Genomic DNA, 11,158 nt, shown 5'->3' on the forward strand with positions numbered 1-11,158 from the left:
CCGTCCCAAACGCCAGAACTGTTTGCGCTTGGTATCATCGAGAACAAAGACAACATCACCCACAGCTAAAGGGCGCGACATGGTCTGTTGGTGTTTGTTCAGCTGACTTAGGTACTCCACCTCCCAACGATTCTTGACATGCTCCAGTGTCCGACTGAGGTAACGCAATCTCGATGACATCTGCGCAACGTCCAGGGTACCTGCTGGCTTCTCTGACGACATCCAGATGTCACCCATCATCATTGCAGGGGTTACTGGTGGCTCATCCAGGCTATCAGACATATAAGTTAGCGGACGACTATTCACCACTGCTTCAACCTCATACAAGAGGGTCTCAAGCTCCTGGACCTTCAGAAACGCTGTTCCCATTACCTGTTTCAAGGCACTCTTCACTGTACCAACCATTCGCTCATAGAAGCCTCCATGCCATGGTGCAGCTGGAGGATTGAACATCCATGGCACACTCAGTTTGTCAGATGCCGCCTTGAACGTTGTAGCGTTGTCAGACCTGATCCGAGACGGCAAACTACGTCTCGCGACAAACTTCCGAAATGCTATCAAGAATGACTCAGTACTTAAACTATCGACCACCTCCAAGTGAACTGCTCTGGTGGTGGCACACACAAACAATACTATCCATACCTTCGGAGATGACTCACCTCGGCGCACGTACAACGGACCAGCATAGTCGATGCCGGTAGTTGCGAACGGCCTCTCGTGAACAACTCGGTCTTCCGGCAGCGGCGGGCAGACTTCTGAGGCAGCCTTAGCCTTGTAGCGGCGGCATGTAACACATCGCTGAGTAATGTTGCGTAGCGCCCGTCGACCACCGATAATCCAGAATTTCTGACGGATGAACGACAAGACTCCTTCTACACCTTGGTGCATCCTTTCAACATGCATTTTCTCCAACAGCAACTCGGTCAGATGATGTTTGCCTAACAGGACTGGGTGCTTGGCTCCATACGCCAACTCGCTGTGCTGAAGTCGTCCCCCGGCTCTGAGCACTCCATGCTCATCCAGAAACGGTGCAAGCTGATACACCTTCGACCCAGGCTTCACTGGTTGACCTTGCTTGATCAGCTCAAGATCCTCAGCGAAACATGCGGCTTGAACGATGCGGTACAATACGTTGTCTGCTGCAAAATAGAGTTCAGCACGAGGCTCAGTGTGCTTCCACTGCAACATCCGAGTCACCATGCCCTGTGCCCTCGACCATTTACTGAATCGGAGCCACCATTCCTTATCAGATTCTCGACTACAGGTGGTGGCTGACACTCGTACTTCTACACTGGACTCATCTGTAGCTGCGGTTGAGGATGCGGTGGGCCAGTCATTGGGCTCCGTGATCCAGGTTGGTCCGCCCCTCCAGAACGGACTACGGATCTGCTGTGCACTACTCCCACGCGACGGTAAATCAGCTGGGTTGTGAAGGCCCGGGCAATGGTTCCACACAATGCCGACCTTCTTCGATATCTCTTGGACTTGACTGACGCGGTTAGCCACAAATGTTTTCCATTTGTACGATGGATTACTGATCCAATGAACGGTAGTGAGACTGTCAGTCCAGCCATAGACTTGCGTGACGGTCACACGCAGCTCCTTCACCACAAACTCAGCGTAGCGAGCCGCTAGACATACTGCTTGTAACTCAAGGCGGGCTAACGTGGGTGGAGACACGGGTACCACTTTGGCCTTGGCAAATACCAAGTGCGACTGTCCATTGACGACTGCATACAAACAACATCCAAACGCTTTCTCACTGGCATCGGCGAAGGCATGAAGCGCAATCGGCGTGTCAAGATTGCAGCAAATCCAACGTGGTATGTCAATGCTCACCACTTCGGCCAACTCTCCCCACCATTGCGCGCATGCGGCTGCGATGCCATCAGGCAACTTATCATCCCAGTCGCCTCCGACTTTCCAGGCTTGCTGTAGCAGTATCTTTCCGGGCACAACTGCCGGTGCTGCTAGACCTAGCGGATAAAACACTGACGCAACACACTTGAGGAGGGATCGCCGGGTCCAAACAGACGGCCTATCGGACTCGCCTAGCGCTGCTATGCTGAGCAAGTCATCACTGGTTTTCCATTTCAGACCGAGAACTTTATCTCCGGCCTCTGGATCGCACGGGATTTCGTTGCCTCGCCACTTGCGTAACTCCATGCCAGCATCCGTAAGCACACGCACGCTGAACTCTTGCATCTCCTTAGCTTCCGAGGCATTTGAGACACTAGAGACCAAATCGTCAACGTAGAAACTCGTGAGCAAGAGATCAATACGATCTCGCTCTTTGGGTGCAGACAACGCCCGTAGCTCCTTCAAGTGATGCTGAATCACCGCAGTAAGCATGTATGGCGAGCAGTTTACGCCAAATGGCAGTTTCGTTAGCCTCCAGGTTAACAGTTCATCGCTGTCGCTTCGACCGGGCCACAAGAAACGCAGGTACGGACGGTCTTCGGGATTAACCGCGACCATGAAGAAAGCCTTGCGGATGTCCGCTTGCAGCGCGCTCTTATATTCACGGAACCGTAATAGCATACCTGCGAGACTCAGCAATAGCGACGGTCCAGGGTCAACCATGTCGTTCAACGACTTGCCATCTGGCGCCGTCGCCGAGGCATTGAACACCACTCTTAACTTCGTGGTTGCAGCGTGCTCGCGGAATACACCATGATGCGGTACATAGTACCCGGCATCGCTCTCACATGGCTCCAGCTCAATTGCTCCAAGCTCGCGGTACTCCCTGATCAGCACATCATCATAGAACGCACGCTTCCCATTCCGCTTCAGCTTTTCAAGAAGGCGCGTTGCGATGACTCTAGCTTGAGCATAGTTATCCGTTGGGCGACGCTCATTTCGCCACAAGAGACCCACTTGGTACCCGCTGCCGTGGCGACATAGCGGGAAAGATGGCAGGTGCTGATGTTGTTCTGGAGGTTCATCCAACTGCCATAGTTTGTCGATGTGGGCTGTGATACATGACACGGTCACCGGCTGACTGTTACGACTTGGTGCAGACGCTGGACCAGATAATACATTACCTATCTCTGTGTTCCACACCGTCTCACCATTAACTTCCTTCTTGCTGTGCAGTACCGCGTTGATATAGTCTGCACCAATCAGCATATGTATTTCGTCTGATGTCCCTTGTTGAGGCTTGTCACTCAGCTCTACTCCCCAACTGTGCCACTGCGCAATGGTCTGCGGACTTGCGCACTTCAGGTCCAGCTCAAGCGTTGGTTTCACGAACGCGCGTACCCGAATGCTAGCGGAGCTACCCTGGATCGTGATGGCGTACTTATCCATGCGCTGTTGGGTTGGTTCCGCGCCGAACGGCTTCACCTCTACATTTTCAACCCCAACGTGTTCTGCATCGATTGCTGACACCAACGCTGCAGTCACGAATGACGCCTCAGCACCCGAGTCCAGTAACACTCGAACCTTCGCGTTTCGAGTTCTTCCCTCAACTCGTGCCACTCCGGTCATCAGCCGCACACTTCGCGAGTGTAGACAGCACGACCCAACATTCTTCTCCGTAACTATCTCAGTCGGTTTCTCCCGGCTGTAACCTGCTCTATCCAACACATCATGTATTAGCAGGTGGTGTTTCCTCTGGCCTTTCGTGCATCTCGAGCCTGACCGACATTCTCTGGCCATATGGCCATACTTAAGGCAGTTCCAGCAGAGTCTCTCTCGCTGCAGAAAACCCTTTCTCCCTTCCTGTGGCAGCGACTTTAGCTGCTTCTCTGCATCTGCGACCGATATCGCCATGCACTGTGCCGACGCCGTGGGCCTTGGCACGGATCGTTCTACTGGCTTCCTGGCAGTATCACCCTGTCGTCCGTGCGCGACCTGGTAAGACGCGCCGTGCTCCTGTACCTGGCGCAGTGACATCCCGTAGCACTGCCGTTCGACCAGGTACGTCTTCATCTCAGGTCCGCATTGCTCCAAGATTACCTGCTTTGCCATTGCTTGCAGCACCGGGGACATTAATTTTTTCCTATATCGGCGCTATACTTGGTGTCCACCTCGCCATCTTCTGTCATAGCGAGTGTGGCCCACACCTCTACCTCTCGGCAAACACGGACAACGTATTGATGAAACGACTCATCTGACCGCTGCTTGCCTGTCAGCAATGTCTTCCACACTTTATCCGGAGTCTTTCCGAGCGAGGCAAGCAACTCTCGCTTTGCTTCCTCGTAATTGTTGCATCCAATACATATCCTCTCCGCTTTGCTACCCGCTAGCGCGATGCGCAGTCGCAGCAGCCATTCGCTTTCTTCGAACTCGTTCTTGGAACAGATGTCCTCAAACAGGTCAAGATAACGCTCCAATGGCTGCGTTCCATCATATGAGGGGATTTTCATCAACGGTTGACGCCCACCGCTGTGACTGGGAGATTCCTCTGTACCTCCCATCGCGGCTTTACCCTCACCCTCATGCGCATTGGCGATGCGCTCGTTAATCTCCTTTAGTGTTTTGGCAAACTCGGTGCGGAGCGCCTCCTCTCGCCGTCTGGCACTGCGCTCCTCACGCTCCGCGTACTGTTGGAGCCTCTGCTCCACATGTACCTTCAACAACTCGCCTTCTAATCCTAACCGCTCTCCATTGTCGATAAAGCTGGCTTCCAAATTGTTCCATAGTTCCTCTGCCATGCTCGCTCCGTATCCTGGCGTGGTCGCCAAATGTTGTGAACCCTCTAAGATTCTCTAAATTGTCAGGATCGTACGACCACACGGCACGAGGACAACTCTTTTCCTTTAGACAGTATATTTCACTTCATCGAATAATTAACAATGAACACTAATAACACCAGCTATTTATAGCATGCAAAAACAGCGTACATGCAAAACATACGCATATAAAACTGGACATAACAGCGTATACAGCAAAACACACACAGCGCATATAGCGTATGCCATGCAGCAACATCAGCGGTACGGCGGAGTCGAAAGACAACATTGCGACGAATACAATGCCATAAGCGCGAAGGCCTTTCCCAATTGAGGACTGGTGGTTTGCAACAGAACTCTTATCAGTGTATCATGCAAAAGGTGTTTTAAAGGGGCGGGGGGGGGGGGGGGTGTTGTAATTCCACAAACATTCACTTGCTTACACTTGAAAATACCGCCAGTCCGGCAACAGGCTCTCAGCTGCACCAAATAGATAGCTTTGCCAATATTTCGCCCATTGGGCATCACCAGGGCATTGAGGAAGGGGAGGCAAAAACACGAAATATAACGACGAATAATGCAGGCAGATGAATGTTCTAGAACTAACACATCGTGGTGACACAATTGGCAAGGCCAGCAAACTAAACAATCATCACTGACATCTGCAGTGCATACGAAGCAATTGCCACTACTCTGAATGGAGCGAAGGGATATTTCGGGCTCACAGCGCCCTCTTTAAGCTGCTCACAGCGCCCCCTTTAAGCTGCGGTTTGGCAACAAACAAGACAATCATGAGAATAGTCACAAACCGAAACAGCACGGAACTGTCGAAACTCGCATGGGATTTGAAAGCGAACAACACTGGGTACGCAATAGAATGGAAGATTAACCAACGATCAAGGGCACCCAGTAAACTCATGAAGGGATGCCCACTGTGCACAGCTGAGAAGGCGAAGATAATCACTGCCGACAAGTAGTACCTGATCAACACGCGGAGTGAGCTCGTGTCCACGTGCAGGCATGCCAGAAAGTACAGTCTTGCAGAATATCTGGGCTGGAACCTAACACTGGTCTGTAGCCCAGTCCAGTGATCCTCATACGTATCGCTATGTGTGGGGTTCCCTAGTCCGGACTCAAACTGGCTCTGCTGTAGTACAGTCAGCCACACACCAACTACAGTGCTGGCCACTGAAATCCGACCCTCTGAGCGGTGGGTTCACATTCTAGCGGTCTCTGTTTCGTAGTTTTACCATCCCGTATGGCTCTTTGCGACGTGAGCGCACCGCTAAGGTGGTCGGATTTCAGTTGGCAGCACTGTACCTTCCTAGGTATCTACTGTTTCTGGTTTATCACTGCACTGCACACGGTGCTATACTGGCTTCTGACACTCACTGGCTCTGCTCTAGTACAGGCATCCAGGAACCAACTACCCACCCTAAAAGACGTAAAAAAGTTGAAAAACGTTATTAATATTTTATTTATTTATTTATTTCTGCTCCTCGTGGCATGTCAAGACATATTTTAGAACCTGCGAGATTCCACACCTTCCACTGAGGCACCTTCATCTTCTAATCCCAATATGCTGTGCTGTAACGCCATTGTACATGTTGCCTGACGATTACGTAATACATGAAACTCTGAGTTGCAAATGAGATATTGGTAGTTAAGTTTTGTTGTTCAACTGTTCAATACTTCAAAGTATAGATATAAGGATATATTTATTCGCAAAACAGAAAGGTGTATAGGGACCCCACAACACATATGAGAAAATAAACATTGGGAATCAATACAGATTTAGAGGCAGTCTACCCGTGTTGTCTAAGACCTGATCACAAAAAAATATATGAACGACCCTAAAGACATAACATGTGTTAACTGATATTGCTCCAAAACACAAGGTAGGGTATTACTGTGTCCCTGAACACATCTTGTATTCTACGGCTTAGCTGTTTTAATTGTACTCAAAAACCTCGATTTGTGTATCGTAGTGGAACATTCGCACCATTAGGATTGGATTAATTTTTGGACCCACACTTACGGTGTCCGTGGTCTTCAGCGAACCATCTGCAGCACAGTGCGATACAGAATATCTGAATATCTTGTGTGGACAGCGTTTCACATATAACATGTCTCCGTCAACGAAATCAAAAACAGGAGCAGACGGGTAGTGGTCATTGGTGGACGAGGCAAGAACAAGTTTCATTTCTGGGCTAGTCTCCGCACAGTCCCATGTAAATCCTATGTCCAGTTTACTGAATGGGCATTCTATTATCTTGAATGCAACTTCAAAATCTCGGTCTTGAATTGGCCAGGCGGCTCGTGCCGCAGCGACTCCATCCTCTGCTTGCCGCAAGTGGGTGCCGTTGCAAACCTGTGGAACATAACATGTAGTTGGCCAGACGTGCATACTGGGAGAACAGAAAGATGGGTGAAAGTAGACGGACTTGGATTTGTACACGTAAAACCAAGAAGAACTAGGGCAAAACTTTTTCATACACATGGACGATGAACCAAACTCAGATGCTGGAAAGGGACGAGGAGTATCCAGTAAGATTTCTAAGATAAAAATGGCCGGTTGACTACAGCTATACTGGAAAAGGGCGTGAGCCTGACCTTCGCTGTAACCTGATATCGGCACTAGCACTGGGTCCTTCGGAGAAAGGTCAGCATCAATTGAAGTTGCCCAGATTTGAATGCTGCTGAATTTCAATGCTCGTTCAGACAAAGGTTGGCCTCGCCCGCCCCTCACTATAACAGTAAGTTTTTGTTGTTCCCCTACAAATCCTTCATAATGACCCAAGTGACTAAAGGAACAAATCGACAAATCGATACCAGTGTTATCCACGACTTTGCCTATGACACCAAAGTGTCCTTGCAATTCGGAAAGTTCGTGGCAAATAAATGTCGGTCTCAGCATTAGAGACTGTATTTCGGCGGCGGTGTAACTCGCCGCTGCTGCATGAAGTTTAACCGAATTCGGATGCATCTTGATGCGGTCTTCGTTTCTTAGAGCATATCTGGATCCGTCAAGTTTGTGTCGGAGAGCCCCTGCTGCATTGTACACCTTCTCGTAACGGTTTTGTAGTTCGACTATCTCCTTCTGCCGAATTTCTCCTTCGGTAACCAGCTCCGCTTCTCGTTTCTTTACTTTTAGAATTTGCTCCTGGAACTGTTCCTGTATCCTTGCCTTGATATTGGACACTCGACGTGCTAGGTCACGTTCAAATGTATCGAATAGTTCACCAGCGTATTGCAGGCTTGCGTCAATTTCCTGTTCTTTGTCATCAGGGACGATGTTGCGCAGTCGCTCAGTCAGTCTGAGTCTTAGGGCTGCGGCTGCCTCATTGACAACGCTGATCTGATCAATATGTGACGCGTGCTTGATCTCGACCTTACACGTCTCACACAAAACCTCGCGACATTGAGTGCAGTATAATCGCATCTCCATCTCCATGTGGTTAGGACAAAAGAGGACTCCTCCAAGGTGAGAGGTCTTCTTACTGTGACTTTCGACTTCGACCTCAGTTGAATGGGTTACGTCAGAGCTCGTTGATTCAGATGGAGCGCTAAATGGTTTCATAATTTCAGGAGCCACGATTTGAAGATCATCGCATTTCTCGTCCGCCTTCTTGGCTCTATCATGACTCATTGGAATTCTCTCGAACATGGAGTCGTCAACCAGCAGCTGTTCGTGACTGCTCACAGGAGGCGGACGGGGCGTTGTAATTCGACATTTGGCGCAGCGTATTCTGCCGTCTTGCTGAGTCCTGGCTGGAAGGCAGTCTAAGCAGATCTTGTGAAGACACTTGAGAAGTTTTCCCGCTTTCAGTTCTCCATCGTCGCAAAATACACATGGTGGCCGCATCTCACAAACGGACAAAACTAAACCTGTCAGATAAGCTAAGCTGCTGCTCAAATGTAGATCCCGGAGAATAGGCGAACCAAAATCAATTTGAACTCCACTGAAATATTATTCAACTCTCCTCGGGAGCAACACACTCTAATGGGTATTAATAGGTGACGGCTGCCCCGCGTGACACATATTCATTGTGATGGTGTTATAATACTTGTGTGCTCTATTAGAAACGTTTTTCAGAGGGAAGCTTGCGACCCTTTGGCCTTGCGAAAACCTGGGTGAAATTTCGCGCGAAGTTTGAGTTTTTCATCGTTTTTGCTCCAACGAAGCACCCACGCACGCACGAATTGTGAAAAGAAGTGGTCTTTGATCAGATAGAAGAATTAATGAACGCTATTTGACAACATTGGTTATGGCTGGAGACCCACGGAGAAACGGGTTTGGGCTTTGCCATACATGGACATGATAAAAAATAAACCCCGCTCTACCTCTATAGCCCACACTGAAGAATTCAGCCATTCATTTAAAAGGAATTGGAGATGATACGGGAGATGAAACGAAAGAAGCTGCTATATCGGAAAGTATGCGCGGGCGCACAAAATAAAGTGTATTATCTACTGGATTGTGAAAGAGGAAGAATAGACCATTGCCACACGGGGGAATTAACACCGTTCGCAATTGCGAAACTTCCTACTAAAGTTTGCTTCGAGTTTCTTCCGAAGTCTCCCCATTGACAGATCTAACCGAACAAGATTTGGCAGAATTCACACGATCATGACGTTACTTTTTGAGGAGATGGAAACAACTAAGAGCTTGCGCCATAGGCGATAATTGGTTAAAATAAAGTAATAGGTCCAATCGTTGGAGGTCGCGGTTCTTGCCCACTGACGTGACACTTAACTGACTCCCGTCTGCATCTTGACCCCACTAGAAGCCTATCCAGCTTACTACAGTTACCATGTTTCAATACACCACCACTTCATGATCCACATCATTTTCCATGTATTTTGCTCCAAATAAACACCCACGCACGCTCGATGTTGGAAAAGAAGTGGTCTTTGATCAGATTCAAGAATTAATGAGCGCTGTTTAACCACGTTAGTCATGGCAGGAGACCCACGGACAAACATTTTGGCCTTTTGCCATACTCTGGAAACCATAATAGAAACCCTGCTCTACCCCTGTAGCCCACACTGAGGAATTCAGAAATCAAAATAATTGGAGATGGTGCGAGAAGGAGCTGCCATACCGGAAAGTTGGCACTAGACCAAACTAATTCTAGATCTATTGAATTGTGAAAGGTGAAGCATAGACCATTGCCTACGGTAAAGTATAACCCATTCGCATTGCGCGAAACTTGCTACCAAGGTGTGTTTCGAGTTTCATTAAAAGCCTCTATTGACAAACAAGATTTGGCAAAATTCCCAGGGTGATGACATTATTTTCTAAGAAAATGGAACCAACTAAGGGTGTGTTTGGTTGGTACGATCTAGAACAGGATCGAACAGCTGGTTCACATGGAGGAGCCCCCAACCAAACGGTACTCAAGAAACAGAGCACATTCTTTTGTGAAAATATGCCAAACTTGGTGCATTCTTCAAAATGTGTATGGGTCACCATGGTCACTGTGTACGGTACGACGAATCCAACCCAAAAGCGTATGCATGTGATCATTTGGGACCAAAAATCGATGTCACCCGCCAGGTTTCACTGTGAAAAAGTGAAACTGCTCGGTCTACTCCGGCCTCGAGGCCGGAGCAAGCAGAACAGTCATGTTCTGGGCGACCCAGAACAGGTGCAGTTCCAACCAAATACGCTGTTCTGGTGAATCCTGTTCTAGGTTGTACCAACCAAACCGGCCCTAAGAGGATATGCCATAGGTGGTAGTTGATGAAAACCAGCATTAAGTCCACTGTGTTGTGTGTCAGGGGTGCTCGGTCGGCCCGTCACCGTCCAGTTCACATGCTTCGTGAGTTGGCGATGGTGGAGGGTCGGGTTCCCCTGCCGTGATTGGTGCTGCACCGAGCTAGTTTTGTGTGAAAGTATAACTATTATTATTATTATTAAGAAAGGGTTTGCTCCCCACACCGGAGCTCGCGCTATTCCGCCGACTTTACTTGACACTTGACTGACTCACGACTGCCTTCCAGAGCACACGAGAAGTCCATCGAACCTTCGACTCGGCAAACCTGCAAGAAAGCACCACTCCCTGCTCAATACACAGTGTTTCGGGGAATTCACCCCTCATCAGTTGAGCTTGAGTAGGCTGAGGAAGATTGTGCCTGAAGAGCACCACTTATATAGTGCTCTCCAGGCACAAACATCACCAGGGATACAAACTTACAGAGACGCTCCGTTTCCAGCGCGACAAACACCTCGTGAACACCAGATAGCAGCGTGAGTCAGTGTCGCTCCTGGACGGTGAGCCAGCCTACTCAAGCTCAACTGATGAGGGGTGAATTCCCCGAAAAACTGTGTATTGAGCAGGGAGTGGTGCTTTCTTGCAGGTTTGCCGAGTCGAAGGTTCGATGGACTTCTCGTGTGCTCTGGATGGCAGTCGTGAGTCAGTCAAGTGTCAAGTGAAGTCGGCGGAATAGCGCGAGCTCCGGTGTGGGGAGCAAACCCT

This window comes from Sycon ciliatum, chromosome 10 (assembly GCF_964019385.1).
Source record: "Sycon ciliatum chromosome 10, ocSycCili1.1, whole genome shotgun sequence".
Classification (NCBI taxonomy): Eukaryota; Metazoa; Porifera; class Calcarea; order Leucosolenida; family Sycettidae; genus Sycon; species Sycon ciliatum.